This window comes from Pan troglodytes, chromosome 6 (genome assembly GCF_028858775.2).
Source record: "Pan troglodytes isolate AG18354 chromosome 6, NHGRI_mPanTro3-v2.0_pri, whole genome shotgun sequence".
Taxonomy (NCBI): Eukaryota; Metazoa; Chordata; class Mammalia; order Primates; family Hominidae; genus Pan; species Pan troglodytes.
In genome coordinates, this window is record NC_072404.2 from 45657731 (window position 1) to 45678632 (window position 20902).

The window sequence follows — 20902 nt, forward strand, 5'->3', positions numbered from 1 at the left end:
TGGGTGACAGAGTGAGAGCCTGCCTAAAAAAAAAAAAAAAAGAAAAGAAAAAAGAAAAAGAAAAAGAAATAGGGTTACTTATACATTATTCATTCTTCTGACTGATTGGATTTCTCTCTGTGGTGAAAAGTTACTTTGTTTCTGATCCTAATGGAAATACTTCTAGTGTTTCCCATTAAGTAAGATATTGACTTTAAAACTAAAATGTGTGTGTATATGTACGTATGTGTGTAAACATTGTCATATTAGGAAAGTCTCCTTCAATTCCTTTTTTCTTAAGAGGTTTTTTTTTAAAAATAATGAAAAGGTATGAAAATTTATCAAAGGCTTTTTCATCATTTATGGAAAGAACCATGTGAATTTTTCCTGATATTGGACCAATGTTGCATCCTGGAATAAATCCACTAATTCATGGTGCATTGTTTTCTTAATGTGTTGTTAGATTCCATTTGCTAATATTTATGTTTCTGCATCAATATTCATGACATTGACCTGTAGTTTTCTTTCTTAGCACTGACTTTATCTGGTTTGGTATCAGTGTTATACTTGCTTTATAAAAGGAGTTAAGAAGATTTTCTTCCTTTTCAATGTTCTAGAATAATGTAGAAAACATTGGGACTATTTGGTCTTCGAAAGTTCAGTAGAATTTTTCTATGAAACTATTTGGGCCTGGTGCTTTTGGGGAGTAGTTTCTTAATAACATTCTCTACTTCTTTTATGGAAATGTTTTCTTATAACAAAGAATGTGATCAATTTTGGTAATCTTTTGTGCTTCAAAGAACACCATCAAGAAAGTGAAAAGACAACTCATAGAATAAGTTAATTTTTTTTTGCAAATTATGTATCTGATAAGGGACTTGTATCTAGAATATATAAAGAAGTATTGCAACTCATTTTTAAAAAAAGACCAAGAGACCAATTTAAAAAGGGGTAAAGGATCTACACAGGCATTTCTCCGAAGGAGATATATATATAAGCACTTGAAAAGATGCTCAACACCAGTACTCATCAAGGAAATGCAAATATAAAACACAATGAAATACCACTTTGCTTCCAGTAGAATGGTGATATAGTTTGTATATCATCTCATGTTGAATTGTAATCCTCAGTATTGGATGTGAGGTCTGGTGGGAGGTGATTGGATCATGGGGGTGGATTCCTCATGAATGGTTTAGCACCATTCTCTTGGTGCTGTCCTCGTGATAGTTCTCAAGAGATCTGGTAGTTTAAAAGTGTGTAGCACCTCCCTCCAACTGTCTCTCTTACTCCTGCTCCTGCCATGTAAGACTCTAGCTTCCTCCTTTGCCTTCTGCCACGATTGAAAGCTCCCTGAAGCCTCCCCAGAAGCAGGTGCACTATGCTTCCTGTATAGTTTGCAGAACTGTGAGCCATTTTCTTATAAATTACCCAGTCTTGTGCGGTGGCTCACACCTGTAATCTCAGCACTTCGGGAGGCCGAGGCGGGTGGATCACCTGAGGTCAGGAGTTCGAGACCAGCCTGGACAACATGGGAAAATGCTGTCTGTACTAAAAATACAAAAATTAGCCTGTCGTGGTCGTGGGCACCTGTAATCCCAGCTACTCAGGAGGCTGAAGCAGGAGAATAGCTTGAACTCGTAAGATGCAGATTCCAGTGAGCCAAGATCTTGCCACTGCACTCCAGCCTGGGTGACAAAGTGAGACCCTGTCTCAAAAAAAAAAAAAAAAACAAAACCAAAGAAAAAGAAAAAAAGTAGGTAAAATCACTCACATCTGCTCATCATAGTTGTTTTGTAAGCATTGGAAAAAATCATCTTTCAGAGTAAGAGGAAGAACTGGAGAATAGAAATTTAGTGACAGTAGGTTTGCAATAACCTTGGTAAAAGTGTCTTGGATAATCTGACTACTAAATGAAGGAATTTATTAGAAGCTTTAAAAATCCAAGATGAAGATGCTACTAAGTTTCTCACAAAGTAACATTGGCTGTAATGAAAGCTGTATCGTAACTGAAAAGACAGCATACTTGCCATAAAGTTACAGAGATGAACAGATTAGTGGTTGCTAGGGCTTACAGAGAGGGTCTGGCAGGAAAGACGGGAATTGACTGTGGCTATGAAAGGGAAGTAGCAGGGATCCTTGTGATGAAATTGTTTGGAATCTTAACTGGGGTGATGGTTAGATGAATAGAAATGTGATAAAATTGCATAGAACTACACACACACACACACACACACACACAGATGTGCATATAAGACTGGTGAAATCTGAATAAATTCTGTGGATTGTACCAATGTCAACTTCCTGGTGTTACAGGATCTCTGGGGTGTCAACTTTTCTGGTCAGAAACCTCTGTGGCCGAGGCGCCTTTGCCTGAGTTCTTGTCCTGCGTCCAGGAAGAATGAGGTATGCAGGCAAGTGAAGGGTGAAGAAGAAGAGTTTTATTTAGTGTTAGAATAGTTCAGAGGAGTGGGTAGCTCCTCTCTGTAGGCAGGTCTTCTCATTGAGTGTTCGGCTCTCAGCAGAGAGAAGGCCCTGGAGATGGTGGCTTCCCTCTGTAGGCAAGTCATTTGAATGTCTCTGCAGGTCTCTGAAGCTCTTCCAGAGAGGGTGGCTCCTCTCTGCCAGCAGATCATCTCTGCAGCTCTCAGTGGAGAGGGTACTCCTCTCTGCAGCTGGTCCTCCCACCCTCTCTCTGTCCTCTTCCTCCTCTGGCCATCCTCTACCCTGCTCTGGCTGAGCCCAGGGCTTTATGGACCTCAGAGGGGAGGAAGGGCCGGCTGAATGGTCCATGGGCAGCCATGGGCACCCGGAAGAGGCACCATGAGTCCCCACTCCAGTGGTGGGACTGGCAGCCTGGCCCCCAGTCTTTAGGCCCTCCCTGTCCTGAAGGTGGGGCCTTACTGGGGACCTGTCCTTTTCTGCCCAAGAATCAATCTGCCTCCTGCTGCCATTCATGGCCCTAGGGCTCGGCCTCAATCCCCAGTCAGAGATCAGAGCAGGTGCTGGGAGTGGAGAGAGGCCAGGTAGCAGGAGAAGACACCCCCAAGGCTGCAGGAATGTTGGGGGTTGGGGGAGGAAAGGGGGCAGCCACAGCTGCACCCGGGAGTTCCCACCCTGCCATCTTGGACGGGGCAGGGCTCCTGCTTATCCTCAGCTCCTGCCTGCTTCCTGGAGCCAGGAGGCCCACGTCTGCAGCCGTGGGCATGGGCAGCTGCAGCTGCACCTGGGAGGGCAGATCCTTCCTGTTCCTGGCTCCCCCAAGAGCACAGGGAAGCTCGGATCCACAGCTGCAGTTTGGGTGGCTGTAGCTCTGCCCAGGAGGGCAGGGTTCCTGCCTGCTCCATAGAGGAGGAGACCTGGGTCTGCAGCTGCGGTTTTGGAGCTGTCCCAACTCAGAAGGGGCAGGGGTCCCACTGGCTCCATGGCATGTGCAGTCCCAGCCATACTTCCCGGCTGCAGTCGCCATGATGGCAGCAGTCACTGCCATCACTGGTTTCAACACTGTTGTATAGCTATATAAGATGTTACCACTGCAGAATACTGGGTGAAGGGTACACAGGACTGCTCTTTACATTTTTTCTCCTAAATTTCCTGTGAATCTATAATTATTTCAAAATAAATTTTTTTTAAAAAAACAAGATACTTGGAAATCCACATAAAGTTTCAATAATTTTAGAAATTAGCTCCTCCTTTTTGTAACTCTGTGCTTTGTCTCAATATTTCCTTGGCTGGAAATGCTCTTCTTTTCCATTGCCTAAATCCTATTTTTTAGGACATCTTCCAGGATGCTTTCCCTAATTAATTTTTTTCTTGTTCTTTTGTTGAGCTACTGATACATCTTAGATCTAATCAGACTCTCTCCAAATATTTCCCTCCCTTCCTCTCATAGGTGGATGGTGGTTGCTGCGGTGCACAGCCTAGGAATGAAATGCTCATTACCCCACTGGCTTAGGCGCTTCCTTCAGGAACTGCCTCAGTGAAAAAGAACTGTTTCATTCTTGGTCGTGGTTCCCTCCTGGAGTGGCTGATATACAATGTGGGGGTGTTAAAGTTTAACCTTTTGCTTCATTTCAGGACATCTGTGAAGGTCATACCATCTTCAGAACTTTTAATGTTTGCAGGACCTGTAATAACTCCTCCTCTTTCATATCTGATATTGTTAATTTGCCCTCCCTCCCTCCCTCCTTCCTTCCTTCCTTATCTCACGCTGTTGCTCTAGCTGGAATGCAATGATGCAATCATAGCTCACTATAACCTCAAAGTCCTGGGCTCAAGCAATCCTCTCACCTCAGCCTCACATCTGTAGCTGGGACTATGGGCATGTGCCACCATGCTTGGCTATAAAAAAAATTTTTTTTTTTTTAGAGATGAGGTCCTGCTATCTTGCCTAGGCTGATCTTGAACTCCTGGCTCCAAGCAATCCTCCTGCCTTGGCCTACCAAAGTGCTAGGTTTATAGGAGTGAGTCACTGTGCCTGGCCGGCCTTCAGTTTTTGAGTCTTAGATGGCTCAAAAGGTTTGACACATGTATGTTTCAGATGTCAGCCAGAAATGTGGGCAGCTCATACATACAAATAGTTTGGTTTGCCTTCTCTCTGACTTCTTTCCTTTATGGGGGATTTCCTTTCTTGGATTTCCCCCCACTTTCCAGATGCACTATGTGTCAAAAACTCTGGTTTTTGAAGCCAGTAAGATTGAGAGTAACAACTGGGGCCTGTCCTCAAGCAGAAAACCCATGACAATGGGAAACCCCTGGGTCCCATTCCTTTCTTCCCAGCATCAACTTCCCTCTGGTATCTACCTTCTTAGGGTGTTCTCCAGTACCTTTAGGTAGTTATTTTTTGTACTTGGTCCAGAGCTTTTAGTTTTTATCTATGGGAAGATTGGTCCAATAGGAGGTACTCAGCTCTAACTAGAAACAGAACTCCTTATTTTTCTTCTAATGTCTCTACTGATCTCTACTGATTTCTCTTCTTTCATTCCTGATATTGGTAATTTGTGTTCTCTCTCTCTTTCTTTTGACTGATCAGTTTAGCTACAGGTTTACCAATTTTATTGGTCTTGTGGGCGGAGGATCACCTAGGTGACGAGGCAAGAGACTAAAGGCACAAACTGTTTCAGTATAATAAAGAAAACAGTTAGAATAAGAATAGTCATAATACAAATTAGATATAGAGATGATCATGGACAATTATCAATCATTATTATAAACATTATTAATCATTAGCTTTTAATATTATTCTTTGTTGCATTACTAATATAACCTAGGAATAACCAGCGGGTATACGCTCAGGTGCTGAAGGGACATTGTGAGAAGTGGCCTAGAAGGCAAGAGGTGAGTCCTCTGTCACGCCTGCATAATGGTCGCTTGAGGGCTCCTTGGTCAAGCGGTAATGCCAGTGTCTGGGAAGGCACCTGTTACTTAGCAGACTGTGAAAGGGAGTCTCCTTTCCTTGGAGGAGTCAGGGAACACTCTGCTCCACCAGCTTCTTGTGGAAAGCTGGATATTATCCAGGCCTGCCCGCAGTCATCCGGAGGCCTAAACCCCTCCCTGTGGTGCTGTGTTTCAACGGTCATGCTCCTTGTCCACTTTGATGTTCCTCCCGTACTCTTGGTTCCTCTTTGAAGTTCGTAGTAGATAGCAGTAGAAGAAATAGTGAAAGTCTTAAAGTCTTTGATCTTTCTTATAAGCACATAGAAGAAAACGCTGACGTATGCTGCCTTCTCTCTCTCTCTCTGCTTTGGCTACCTAAGAGGGAAGGGCCCCCTGTCCTATGATCATGTGACTTGCTTCACGTTGTCAACCACTTAGAAGATTCACCCTCCTTACCCTGCCCCCTTGTCTTGTATGCAATAAATATCAGCGAGCCCAGCCGTTCAGGGCCACTACCGGTCTCCGCATCTTGATGGTAGTGGTCCCCCGGGCCCAGCTGCTTTCTCTTTATCTCTTTGTCTTGTGTCTTTATTTATTACAATCTCTTGTCTCCGCACATGGGGAGAACACCCGCTAAGCCCCGTAGGGCTAGACCCTACAGGTCTTTTAAAAAAACCAGCTTTTTTAGCTGGGTGCAGTGTTGAGTGCCTGTAATCCCCAGCTACTCCAAAGACTGAGGTGGGAGGATTGCTTGAGCCCAGAAGTTTGTGACCAGCCTAGGAAACATTGCAAGACTTCATCTCAAAAATAAATAAATAAACTGAAAAAAGAACTAGCTCTTTTACTTAATTGATTTCCAAAATTATCTTTATTATTTCATTTTCTATTATTTTTAGTTTTCCCCCTAATTTCTTAAAGTGGAAGCTAAAATAATTTAACTTATACTTTTTCTTTTCTTATATTTTTATTCCTTATATTAAGCATGCAATGCTATAATTTTCCTCTCTAAAGCACTACTTTAACTGCATTCAATGCCTTTTGATATATATTTTTATTTTTATTCACTTCAAAATATGCTTGTTTCCTTTACCATTACTTCTTTGACCCATGAGTCAAAGTGTATACTTAATTTCAAAAGAAGTGTGTTACTTAATTTCAAAATATTTGGGTTTTCCAGATATCTGTTACTAATTTATAATTATGGTAAGACAAAAAACTTTATACAATTTCAATGTATTTAAGTTTATCAATGTTTATTTTATGAACTGGCATAAAAATATTCTACACACTTAAAAGGTGAATTTAGCTATTTATAGAGTGTTCTATAAATATTAAACAGGTCAAGTTGGTTAATAGTGTTGCTCCAGTTTTTTATGCACTTACTGATTTTTTCGTCTAGTTTTTCTATTAATTGCTGAGAGATGAATGTTAAAATCTCCACTACAATTTTCAATTTTTCTTTTCTTTTTTTTCTTTTTTTTAGATGGAGTCTCACTCTGTCACCCAGGCTGGAGTGCAGTGCTGCAATCTTGGCTCACTGCAACCTCTACCTCCTGGGTTCAAGCAATTCTCCTGCCTCAGCCTCCTGAGTAGCTGGGATTACAGGTGCACGCCATCATGCCTGGCCGATTTTTGTATTTTTAGTAGAGACGGGGTTTTACCCTGTTGGTCAGGCTGGTCTTGAACTCCTGACCTCGCGATCCGTCCACCTTGGCCTCTCAAAGTGCTGGGACTACAGGTGTGAACCACCGCACCCAGCCTACAATTTCCAATTTTTTGAATTGTCCTGTCAGTCTTTGCTTCACATTTATTGAAGCTCTGCTATTAGTTCCAAACAATTTTTTTTATTTTGAGACGGAGTCTCGCTCTGTTGCCCAGGCTGGAGTGCAGTGGCACGATCTCGGCTCACTGCAACCTCTGCCTCCCAGGTTCAAGCGATTCTACTGCCTCAGCTTCCTGAGTAGATGGGATTACAGATGCGCACCATGACGCCTGACCAATTTTTGTATTTTTAGTAGAGATGGGGTTTCACTATGTTGGTCACACTGGTCTCGAACTCCTGACCTCGTGATCCGCCTGCCTTAGCCTCCCACAGTGCTGGGATTACAGGCGTGAGCCACTGCGCCTGGCCAGATTCATACAAATTTAAGACTGTTATATCTTCTTGATGATCTAACCCAATTATTATAAAATGTCCCTTATTTTTTGCAATCAGCATATTTGAACAGCTACAATTTCCTATAACAAAATTATAGGAGGTGCACATTATTTCCTATAACAAACATGTAGAGCATGTGCTTGGAGTACATGTAAAAGCAAACACAAAAGCAAAAAACAAAAAACATGTAGAGCAAGCATTAACTTTACATTAAACAGGACATATTGTAAGAGATAAATAACTTTTTCAGGGTTAAAAATCAGGATATCACAGGTGAATTTCTTGTAAACAAACTAGGCAGGACTGAATTTCATGCTGGTAGTAAGATAAGCAAGAAAGGACATTCATACCAACCTAGCTAATGTTAATTTTCTCAGTGTCTTTGAGGTAAATACTGTCTAACTTTTACTTATTTTTATGACAGGACATTATGGCACGCTCAATGCTTTGTTTTCTCAAAGCTCTTATGCCAAAATTTTCTTCTTTCTCTCAATAGGTGGATAGTTCCTTAACATGATAAAAGATATCTACTTCAGTCCTTAAAACCAGCATCATGCTTAATGGGAAAATTCTAAAGATATCTCATTAAAGATCGGAATAAGACATAAAAGTCTACTGTCATTATTATTATTAAATATTTTACTGGAGATACTAGCCAAAGCAATTAGATATGAGAAAGTAGAGGTATAAAACTTGGAAAGAAGTAGGTAAAACTATTTCAATGATAAGATTGCAATCTTAGAAATTCTACCAGAATGAACTCCAAACAATAAAGCAACTTAGTAAGGCAGTGGATCACAATATTAATATGCAGGAAATGATACTTTCATGTATACATACAACTACGATGTGTAGTAACCTCATTCAGATTTGATAGTTATAGGATCCTGCTGCTCTTGAGTGAATCTCAAAGCAGCCATTTAACCACTTAACAGTAGCCCTCATACAGCATTATAGTCAGCCCCTCCTCTCTCCACCTCCTACCCCTTCCCTGGCTCCTTAGTTTAAAAGTATCAAAACAGACCCTTTCTTTAAATATATAGAAAAAGAGAGGTAGAATGTGTATTTTGATGGGTACTTTTGGCTATAAGAAACAGAATCCCGACTTAAGGTGAGTTAATAATAACTAAAATTTATTAAGCACTTAAAATACTTACAATATGACCAGCACTATTTTAACCCATTTAATCTTTATGGCATCTCTATCAGAAAACAGTAAGGATCCCAGCACTCTGGGAGGCCAAGGTGGGTGGATCACTGAGGTCAGGAGTTCAAGAGAAGCCTGGCCAACATGGTGAAACCCCTTCTCTACTAAAAATACAAAAATTAGCCAGGCGTGGCAGTGCATGCCTGTAGTTACAGCTACTTGGGAGGCTGAAGCAGGAGAATTGCTTGAACCCGGGAGGCAGAGGTTGCAGTGAGCTGAGATCATGCCACTGCATTCCTGCCTGGGCGACAGAGTGAGACTCAGTCTCAGAAAAACAGAAAACAAAAACAATAAGGAAACTTATTAGACATCCCTACAAGGCATTCAGATACAGGGTGAGCTCCAGGTTTGGAATGATGTCACCAAGGACATCGTTTTATAACTTGCTCAGTTGTCCTCAGCATTGGTCCATCAGTTTTATTCCCTGTGATGGGCAAGATGGCTATTAATGACAGTGTGGGATAGATGTTTCCACGTCAAGAGGACAGTATATCAGAAACTTTCTCCTGAGCATGAAATAGAGGTCCTTTCCTTCAGTCAGATTGCGCCAACCTGGGTCATATACTCGTTCCTTGATTAGCAACTATTTCCAAAAAAATTCTGTGTGATGACTGGTTTAATCAGTATCATTTTGATTCTGGGAACAGGGCAGCTATCTGAATAAAATAAGGATTTTGGTACAAAGGAGTTAGAGGAAAATGAATATTGGATAGGTAACATTATTCACTATAGAGTTTTGTTTTTAATGTAAAATTTAGACGAAAACTTTAGCAGATTTAAGTCCAGTGATAGAAATGTTAAGTTCTGAGTTTTCAAGCAAATGGTCAGAAAAGCCTATTTAATGTTTTATTACTTACAAAGTAAACATATTTCTCTTTCTGGTACAGAACGGGAGCTAATTGATCTCGGGTTCATTTTCATGAACGTTGTATGAAATGCACATATACCAAACCTCATAAGCTTTTTATTAGTTGATTTATTCTTTGAAATATTAAGCTTGGTGTAAGGTATTATAACCTCAATCTCTTTGAAAATGTAAGAAGTCAATAATCAATGTTGCATCAATGAATATTACTCAGTGGATGCCTATTTTATTTCTTCTTTTTCTCTAAGAACCATTTAAATAGTCCTTATGGCCGAGCACTTCACAATCTGATTAGTTTCTATTAATTCTTTGGAAAAGAAACATTCTGGGAAGTCAGAATTCAGCGGTAGGTTGCTTTGATAATGTGCTCATTTAGCTAGTGGATTCCAGAGTGATAGAATGTATGTTTGGCAACCTAATTGTTGTGGGGGAAGAAAAGAACTTCTGTTAGAAGTTTTTAAAAAAGTTTAAAAATTGTTTTTACCTCATCAAAAGTTTGATGTCTTGTGAGTTTTATAGCATGCATAATATATTAATGCCATACATGATACATGTAAATATATATATATTTTTTCTGATAGGGATGTGTGATTAAGAGTTTAAAGAAGAATGCCCCAGTCTAAAGTTAATTAGTCTTGGAGTGATGGCTTCGCAGAGGAAAGATACTGGATTTCAAGCTTGACATTAAGGTGATAATAGTGGTGACTATGGAATAATCAATATAAAAATAATAACAGCTAACAGTTACTGAGCGCCTACAAAGTGCCAGACACTATTCTAAGTGCTTCACATCCTCATAACAAATTTATGAGGCAAATGCTATTATTATCCACCAGCCTTCTGAAATTTTCTTACCCCGTTACTCCCTGGTGTTAACTGGGTACTTAATTTGTCGAATAAAATAAAATTTAGTGCTGCCAAATTTGTCAGCTGAACGGGGCGGCAGGGATTTCAGTGCTAGAGTGAGGGGCCAGACGGCCCGGGGCTTCGTGTCCTTGGAGGCCAGCGGAAGCGCCGCATACCTGTGAGGAGCAACGTGAGCCGGTGGCTTAAATTTCCTGGGCTAGTGCTACTGGACTGAATGCATTTGCAATAACCGGACGCAGAAAAAAAAAAAAAAGCGGAGACCAGGGGAGGCGAAACCCTTCCCGGCGCGAGTCCGAGCGTCTGAGAAGCAGAAGCCACACGTCCCGGCGACCTAAGTTCTGGATCAGCCGGCCGGAGGACCCGTGTTAGCATTTACAATCCGAGGTGAGCTGAAGCCTCCGGTTGTCCCGGTTCGACGCTCTAGCCCCGCGAGCAGCAGACGCCGGAAGTCTCTACTGCTCCCCGCTGGTGCGCAGGACCGCGGGCCTTTACCCGTGCTTTCCCACACCTGGAAGAACTCGTCATGCTCTCTGTAGCGTGGTGCTTCTGTTGCTCACAGGTTAGTCTCCCGCGGTGTAAGAGTCTCCGTCTTCCCCCCAGCAAGAAGCGTTTGTTCCTGCAATTCGGGGGGCCGCCTTTGCGCGCGGGGTGCGCTGCTTCTTGGAGAGTTCCCTCACGGGTCACATCGCGGAGGTTCGCGCCGGCGCCGGGTCGCGGCCTCCCTGCGCAGCTTCTTTGGCACCTGGTAACCTTCAGTGGCTCCGTCCGCTCGGAGTTAGGAGGCTGTGTCGAGCTAACCTTGACCTTGTCCTGCAGTTTTTGCTGACCATCCCCAACAGCACACTGTAAAGAGTTAGGGTCCTCTCGAAGAGTTGGGACTGGGCACTTTTGTTGGTAGTGCTAAATTTCAACACCCTGAGGAGTACGCTGCCCAAATTATTGTAGGAAAGAATTACCTGGTTTAGTGGTTATAATACTTTTTGTCCCCACCACACTTGAATAACAGAAAAACCCTCCCAACAGGGGCTGACTGCAAAAGTGATTTTCTGTGTAGGGGACATTGGATGTATTTATGTATATATCAGTGCCTATCAGTCTGTATGTGTGTTTGGGGGTGGATGCTGTGTAATTTAAAAAAATCTATGGAGATTCTGATAATTTGATAACCTGCTTCTCCGGTCTTCCCCTGATTCCTCCCCATTCTCCCCGGAGGGCTATTGCTTTATTTCTGAGGTGGCTCACTTTTGGATAGAAGTAGCAACTCTCCGCTTTACTTGCACGTTTAAAACGCATATCAGATTGTGTTATTTCTGTCCTCAGAATCTTCCTGGCCTTCCCGTTGCTTTCAGGATAATACACATTTCTTAGCCTAACTTCAAGGGCCTTCAGGGTCTTGATTCTGCTGAATTTTTCAGTCTTTGCTACTTTCATGGAAAACACACCTGCAGGTCCACTCATATTATGCTCCCACCATGCCAGTCTACGGTAATTTAATAACTTTAGATATGGCAAAGTTTTATATGGTTTACTCAAGTTTTAATTTTTGTTCTAGCATTTAGCCAAAATCGATTGAATTCATAATATTGCTAGGCACTGTTTTAAAAACGGGATAAAATGAAAACAAAACAAAACAGTCTTCAGTCCTTTAAAAAAATAAAACAGCTTCCTGACACATAGTTCACCTACCGAAGAGTTCACCATTTAAAATGTAGCGGTGCCTCACGCCTGTAATCCCAGCACTTTGGGAGGCCGAGGCGGGTGGATCACGAGGTCAGGAGATCAAGACCATCCTGGCTAACACGGTGAAACCCCGTCTCCACTAAAAATACAAAAAATTAGCCGGGCGTGGTGGCGGGAGCCTGTAGTCCCAGCTACTTGGGAGGCTGAGGCAGGAGGATGGTGTGAACCCGGGAGGCGGAGCTTGCAGTGAGCCGAGATTGCGCCACTGCACTCCAGCCTGGGCGACAGAGCTAGACTCCATCTCAAAAAAAAAAAAGAAAGAAAACCTAAAAGTAATTAGTACATTCACAAAGTTGTACAACCATCATCATAAAATATGCTGTAATCTTCTTCACCTTCATTAGTTGGTTTAATTTTCTATTTCAGACAGACTCCAATAAGTTATTCTTGTATTCTTTTGTTCATGTTTAATATGCTGCATTCAGTTTGTGAGAGCCATATTGGAACAATTGAACATTTTCATCACTCCAAAAGGAAACCCTGTACTTATTCAGCAGGCTCACCTGACTTCCCCATCCCCACTCCCCATTCTAAGCCCTAAGCAACTATGAATTGACTGACTGTATATTTGACTATTCTGGATTATTCATGTGAGTGAAATCATACAGCATGTGGTCTTTTTCAACTGGCTTCTTTTACTTAACATTCATGTTCATCTGTGTTGTATTTAATAGCAAGTGTCAGTACTTCTTTTTTTTTATTGCTGGTTAATCTTTTATGGGTATTACCACAATTTATTTTCCATTAGTTAGTGGATGTTTGGATTGTTTCCACCTTTTGGCCATTATGTGTAATGCTGCTGTGAACATTCACCTACAGGTTTTTGTGTGGACATCATGTTTTCATTTCTCTTGCGTATGTGCCTAGGAGTGAAATGGCTGGGTCATATGGTAGCTCTGTTTAACATTTTAAGAAATGGTCAGACTGTTTTCCAAAGCATCAGTGTGCATCTTTTTAACATTCTCACCAGTAGTGTATTAGGGTTTTGATTTCTCACTCCTTGCAAACACTTGTCATTATCTGTCTTTCTGATTCTAGCCATTCCAGTAGGTGTGAAGTGTGTGTCATTGTGTTTTCATTCTTTTTCGTTGACATGTAATAATTGTACATATTTAGGGACTACAGAGTGATATTTTGATAAATGTATACAATGTATAGTGATCAAATCAGGTAATTAGTATGTCCACCACCTCAAACGTTCATCTTTTCTTTGTGTTGCGACCATTAAAAATCTCCTAACTTTTTGAAAATATTATGGTTTCAAATCGTATTTCCCTGATGGCTAATGATGTTGAGCATCTTTTCAAGTGCTTATTGCCCATTTATATATCTTCTTTGGAGAAATGTCTACTCAGATCCTCTGCCCATTTTTAAATTAGGTTCTTTTTTGTAATTGAGTTGCAAGAGTTCTTTATATATTCTAGATACAAGTCATTTATCAGATATGTGATAGTCTTTTAGATTATGCTACCGTTCTTTTAAATGAAAAGCACATGAGATTAATTTTTTGTAGCCCTGGAGACCTCCTTATGGGTGTGTGGCTGTGGTTTAGAGAGTGATGGTTTTCCAACAACTACGTGGGAGGCCAGGCCCAGGAAAAATGCTGTGAAAGAACCCGTGAGGAGCATTTTAAGACTTGAAAAATGAAGCAAGGAAAAACTTTATAATTTGCCATTCCGTATGGAGTTTTGTCTTTATTGATTTTTAGGAGTTGTTTGTGTAGGGATTTAAGCCATTGACTGTTAGATATGTGGCAGATATTTTTAATTTATTTAGTTAACTTTGTTTTATATTTTTTACTATATTGTTTCACATTTTTGTGTAGTCAGGACTTTGCCTCTAAAAGCCTTCTGGCTAGTAGTTTAGGATATTGTTCTTTAATTATAGGAGTTATAGAAACTGACATAGTAGTTCCCAGTTAGTGTGACATCTGAGTCCCTGGTGGTATATTTAGCCTAAGAGTGTTCATTGTTTCAGACATTGTTGCCTCCCTGTCTCTCTGCCTTGAAAAATGTGCCATGATCTGCTTCAACTTTGTTCATTTAACTCTCTATTTTAAACAGACTCCAAGAAGTTATTCTTTTATCCTCTTGTTCATGTTCATATGCTGCATTAGATTTGTGAGAGCCATATTGGACAGTTGGTCACCAAATAGTAGGTACTTTTTTCATACTAGCAGACATTTATTTGAAGATTTAATGTATGCAGAGGTTGAGTGTAGCTATTGTGTTCTGTATTGTTTGGGGCATGTTGGAAAAAGTAGTTTTATAAAATCCTATTAACATTGTTTTGTATTTTTTTAAATTTTGTTGGTTAAAAGGCAGTAGTAGTAATATATATATTTTATATATAATATATCTATTTTTTGAGATGGAGTTTCGCTCTTGGTACCCAGGCTGGAGTGCAATGGTGTGATCTCGGCTTACTGCAACCTCTGCCTCCTGGGTTCAAGTGATTCTCCTGCCCCAGCCTCCTGAGTAGCTGAGATTACAGGTGACTGCCACCATGCCCAGCTAATTTTTTTGTTTTATAGTAGAGACGGGGTTTCACCATGCTGGCTAGGTTGGTCTGGAACTCCTGACCTCAGGTAATCCACCACCTCGGCCTCCTAAAGTGCTGGGGTTGTAGGCATGAGCCATTGCGCCCAGCCAGTAGTAAAAGTATTTTTAGAAACTGAGCATTTTCAGAATCTAAGGAAAGTGATATACAATAGCTTCCAGAAAAAAATTGCATCTCTCTGTTTACATATAATGGCCAAGATTTCATTCTTTCCCCTTGGCTTGATTCCAGTTAGAACTCTGTGTTCCTTGTTTCAGTGTTTTGTCTTTTCTTTTTTAAAATTGTGATAGAATATACATAACATAAAATTGGCCATTTTAACTATTTGTAAAGATACAGTTCAGTGCCATTAAGTACTTTAACATTGTTGTGTAACCATAACCACCATCTATCTCCAGAACACTTTTTTCTTTTTCTTTTTTTTTTTTTTGAGATGGAGTTTCGTTCATGTTGCCCTGGCTGGAGTGCAGTGGCATGTTCTCGGCTCACCACAACCTCCACCTCCCGGGTTCAAGTGATTCTCCTGCTTCAGCCTCCCGAGTAGCTGGGATTACAGGCATGCGCCACCACGCCTAGCTAATTTTGTATTTTTAGTACAGACGGGGTTTCTCCATGTTGGTCATGCTGGTCTTGAACTCTCGACCTCAGGTGATCTGCCCACCTCAGCCTCTCAAAGTGCTGGGATTGCAGGCGTGCGCCACTGTGCCCGACCCAGAACACTTTTATCTTCACACACTGCACCCATTAAATGATAAATCTCCGTTCCTCCCTCTTTCCAGTCCCTGGCAACTACCATTATATTTTCTGTCTATGAATATGACTATTCTAGGGTCCTCATAAAAGTGGAATCATAAAATATTTGTCCTTTTGAGTCTGGTTTATTTTATTTAGCATGTCTTCAAGGTTAATTCATGTTGTGGCATGTGTTGGAATTTTCATCTTTTTAAAGACTGAATAGTATTACATTGTATTCCATAGAACACATTTTGTTTATCCATTCATTAGTCGATAGATATTTGGGTTGTTGCCACCTTTTGGCTACTGTGAATAGTGCTGCTATGAACATTGGTATACAAATGTCTGAGTTCCTGCTTTCAATTCTTTTTTTTTTTTTTCTTTGAGATGGAGTCTTGCTCTGTCTCCCAGGCTGGAGTGCAGTGGTGTGATCTTGGCTCACTGCAACCTCTGCCTCCTGGTTCAAGTGATTCTCCTGCCTCAGCCTCTCGAGTAGCTGGGACTACAGGCGTGCACCACCACGCAGGCTAATTTTTATATTTTTAGTAGAGACAGGGTTTTGCTATGTTGGCCAGGCTGGTCTTGAACTCCTGACCTCAAGGGATCCGCCCACCTCAGTGTCCCAAAGTGCTGGGATAACAGGTGTGAGCCACCGCGCCTGGCTGTGCTTTCAGTTCTTTTAGGTATATGTATCCAGAAGTGGAATTGCTGGATTGTAGGGTAATTCTGTTGATTTTTTTGAGGAACTGCCCGTATGCTTTAGTGTTTTTGTTATTTACATAAAAGATGAGATTTAAAGGAATTGTGTAATTTAGGCATGGATTATCACGTTTACCTTTCCAAAGGACTATTTCCTACTTGAAGGGGTGTAGGTGTTTTTGTATTAGGACTTGGAGATCTTTGAGTTTTACAATTATTGCAATTCAGACTAAATAAAAAGTTTATCATGGATAGTTTTCCAAATCGTAAACATCTCTATGATCCAAGATTTTTTGGTTTTTGTTTTTTGAGACAGGGTCTCACTTTGTCACCCAGGCTGGAGTGCAGTGCCATGAACATGGCTCAGTGCAGCCTTGACCTCATGGGCTCAAGTGATTCTCCTGCTTTAGCCCCTCAAGTAGTTGGGACTACAGGCACATGCCACCACGCCGGGCTAATTTTTGTATTTTTTGTTGAGATGGGATTTTGCCATGTTGCCCAGGCTGGGCTCAAACTCCTGAGCTCAAGCGATCCGCCCGCCTCAGCCTCCCAAAGTGCTGGGATTACAGGTGTGAGCCACCTTGCCTGGCCTTTTTTTTTTCTTAATGCTTTCTGTGTTTTTAGTCTTTTTGGGGAAATTACCCATCATGACAGACTCTAAAATGGAGGTGAGTTTGCAAACTTGTATAGTTCCAAAAGTCTGTGAATTATTCCGGTATCATACTACTGCTCCATTTGGATGCTTTGGCAATTACCCTGGTGTGCTGTGACTATTGCTGCTTCTGACAGGCAAGTTTACCTCCCTCAATGCAAAGATAACCATGTCATTAGTTGAAGATTAGGAGATGACCAGCATTATTCTCTTTTACAACTGTATCATTCTTTTTTCAACTATTCTCCTGTTGTTGGAACTGCAAATTATTGTGGGTACTGCAATCCATTTGAATAGCTGTGACCTCCCAGGGATCACTGGGAAAATGTAGAAAAACAGACAACAGTGTGGCTCAACCAAAACTTAGAAAACTAAGATTGCATGTAGCTGCCAGATCCTGGGAACAGGATGGCTTAAGGGCAGCCCTAAGGGATAAAGGGTAGAGGATTATATGTGTTACACCCTTTCTACCAACCTCTCCCTCCCATTGCAACAGCTTTCATAAGGTCTCAGTTTAATATTTCATTATTACTTTACAACCCATATCATTTTATTAACAGCAAGTGTATTATCAGGAGAGATGGGAGGAACTGGTATCTTAATGTGACTTTTGCTCTTAGTTTGGGTCTCTGTCATTTGGACTCTGGTGATCTTTTATCTTGTGGGCTCTTGGTGCCTTATGACATTTGGCATTTGCAAATCTACTGGAAAGGTCCCCAGATGGATTTAGATGTTCCAGATCTCGTGGAACTTTGATGTCACTTGCATTCATAAGTGATCTAGCAAATACCAAGATTACATAGATGCTAAGCACCCAACTTTCCCTGTTTATGCACCAGCTTTTTGAGGGAGATGAAACACAATCACATAAAGAATGTACTAGCTGGGCGTGGTGGCTCATGCTTGTAATACCAGCACTTTGGGAGGCCAAGGCAGTCGGATCACTTGAGGTCAGGAGTTCCAGACCAGCCTGGCCAACATGGTGAAACCCCATCTCTACTAAAAATACAAAAATTAGCTGGGCGTGATGGCATGTGCCTGTAGTCCTAGCTACTCGCAGCTGGTACGAGGCACAAGAATCTCTTGAACCTGGGAGGCAGAGGTTGCAGGGAGCTGAGATTGTGCCATTGCACTCTAGCCTGGGCGATAGAACGAGACTCTCGTTTTGTCATAGGGAAAAGCATTTCCTAGCCAGGCGTGATGGCTCGTGCCTGTAATCCCAGCACTTTGGGGGGCCAAGGTGGGTAGATCACTTGAGTCCAGGAGTTTGAGACCAGCTTGGGCAAAGTGGCGAAACCCCATCTCTCTACTAAAAATACAAAAGAACTAGCTGGGCATGGTGGTGCACACCTTTGGTCCCAGCTGCTCAGGAGGCTGAGGTGGGAAGATCACCTGAGTCCGGGAGGTCGAGGCTGCAGTGAGTTGCAGTGGCGCCACTGCACTCCAGCCTGTGTGACAGAGTGAGACCCTGTCTCAAAAAAAAAAAAAAAAAAAAAAGTTACCAGAATCAATGGTGAATGTCCTAACTTTTGGTTATAGATTGTTCCTCTCATTGAAATGTTCTGTGCTAGGGGCAAAGATTGACTTCTGGTGTGCAATGGTAGTCTTTAGAAACACTTCTACATCTATATTTAAGTATGTCAGCATGCAGTATTACATTAGAATCTTTCTAATGTTTTTTGGGCTTCAAGCCTTTGAGCTGTAAGTAGCAAAACTTCGAAATTTATGTGAATACTTTCACATTATAACTTATGACTTTTCCCATGGTACTGAATATTTGTATTCTCTTGTTTTTTTTTTAAATTACCGTACAGTAAAATAAACTTTTTATATTATAAATTTTAACCCATGTACTGATTTGTATAACCAACACCATAGTCAGGATACAGAATAGTTGCCTCACCTCAAAAACTCCCTAGTGCTATCTCTTCGTGGTTAAATCTTCCCCTTATCCAAATAACCAAAACCAAAAAGTAAATGCCATTTTGTGTTTTTATTGTGGGAAGCAGTTACATTGCATCCTTGCTATTCCTCTTTATTAGGGATTTAATCTAAGCATGATGGGCTAGAAAGGATAAAGTCAACAGTCTCTTCATTTTTTTTTGAGAAATTCATAAACTTTCTCATGCATTTAGTGTTTAGGAATAAAAACATTTGGCTAGTTATCTCTTCCAACAGGTGGCAGTGTTGTGCTATATAATAGGATTTACTAATAAAGATTGTGGCTTTTTGTCAGCTGGACGATAATTGCTGTACATTTTTTACGTCAGAAAATCAAGATGGTTAATTAAGAACTGACATTTAACTATTGAAATTATTTTTTAAAGTCTATTTCAAAATTCATCTTATTCTTGTAATGTTACTAGTAAAGCAGTCTATGGATAAAAGTATTCCTTAATACATTTGTATTTGTTTTCAGTGTTTGCAGAATTATGAATTAACTCTTTCCTTAAGGTTAACCTTTGTAGCAGGAATAACTCCAGTGTTGTGGATGAATCTGTGAGTAATAGAGGCTTATCAGTGTGACTTCAGATGTTTTATGTTTCAGCCTTCTCTATCACATGTAGGAATCCCTTTATAACATCTCTGGTAGTTGGTGGCATTGATCAGTAAATGGAGCAGCCATGGAAGAAAGATACAGGTTCTAATTGCCAGCATCCTGATTGTGAAGCCTTAATGGAGATGTTCAGTGAGAAATGATGAAGAGGAAGCTTGTGAGACATTTGCACTTAGGTGACTCATAGGTTTTCAAAGCTAACCCATCCAAAAAATGGATTCTCTTTTTCTTTATACTTCCAGCAACTTAATGTCTGGCAGTATATACTTCCCTAGGGACTGGGGCTGCCATTCATCCAGAGGCTCCTGAGTAATATCCAGGGTCACTTTAAGACCTCTCAGTGTTCTCTAAATTCTACCTCCTAAATATTTTCAAATATGGCCACTTCATCTTTACCTCTCTCGTTGCACAGAACAATGATTTTTCACCTAGATATACTGCTTCCTAATTGATCTGCCAGGATATATTATTACCCCTATTTTTCACACAGCAGCCATTTTTGAAAAATGTAAAATCTGATCATGTCACTCCCCGTATTTTTATTCTTAAACAAGTTTGTGAGAAAGTTTGTAAGTTTCTGAAAAAAAAAGAAAAAGGAAGGGGACCATGTTGATTTTATCCTTTCTAGTCCATCATACTTAGATAAAATGCTTAATAAAGAGGAAAGGCAGGGATGCAACATTACTGCTTCCCACAATAAAAACAGAAAATTATACTGAGCATTGGAACTCTTTTTTTCCTTTTTTTTTTTTTTGACAGAGTTTTGCTTTGTTGCCCAGGCTGGAGTGCAGTGGTGCGATCTTGGCTCACTGCAATCTTTCCTCCCGGTTTCAAGCAATTCTCCTGCCTCAGCCTCCCGAGTAGCTGGGATTACAGGTGCCCGCCACCATGCCTGGCTAATTTTTATGATTTTAGTAGAGATGGGGTTTCACCATGTTGGCCAGGCTGGTCTTGAACTCCTGACCTCAAATGACCCGCCCACCTTGGCCTCCCAAAGTGCTGGGATTACAGGTGTGAGCCACCATGCCCGGCCTTTTACTTTTTATTTTACTTCAAATAAACCCCAAATATTTAACTTGACCCACAACATTCCTCCCTCCTCCCTGTTCTGTGATCTGGCCTCTCTTCTTTCTGTTATAGTCTCATCTCATGCCAGTTTCCCCTTGTTCACTGTGCTCCAGCTTCTCTGGTGTTCTCTTTGCTCCTTAATTGGAGGAGGTGGGGAGAATAGATTCAAGGAAACCTGTTTGTAAGCAAACATACATTTCAGGTAATGAAAACAAGGCTTAATCCTATATTGAAATATGTGGGTCAGGGGACATTTTCATAGTAGTCAGGAAGCCATCCATCCCTTTGTCACTTTTCAACTCCTCAGACTGAATCTAGAGATAAATGCACATCTGAGTACAGATTCTGTGTGTGGGGAAAGTTATGTTCTAATAGAAAAGGAAATTTAAAACTCGACAGTGATTACCTGTAATACTGTTAGTTGTGAATAATCCTTTATATTT

At 41.0% G+C, this 20902-nt stretch overlaps 1 protein-coding gene across 46 annotated transcripts in view; it reads left to right on the plus strand.

Annotated features, from left to right (window-relative positions):
* The first annotated feature begins 10719 nt into the window (after positions 1–10719).
* Positions 10720–20902, plus strand: part of COA1 (cytochrome c oxidase assembly factor 1) — a 120971-nt gene continuing 110788 nt past the window's right edge. For 13 of the 46 annotated variants that reach the window (XM_063813912.1, XM_054687227.2, XM_054687230.2 and 10 more), the window contains exon 1: positions 10914–11008. The gene's annotated coding sequence lies outside the window, so the exon portion shown is untranslated. Of the gene's footprint in view, positions 11009–20902 lie in introns of all 46 variants that reach the window. The other 33 variants (XM_063813922.1, XM_054687232.2, XM_063813914.1 and 30 more) reach the window with 13 other exon arrangements.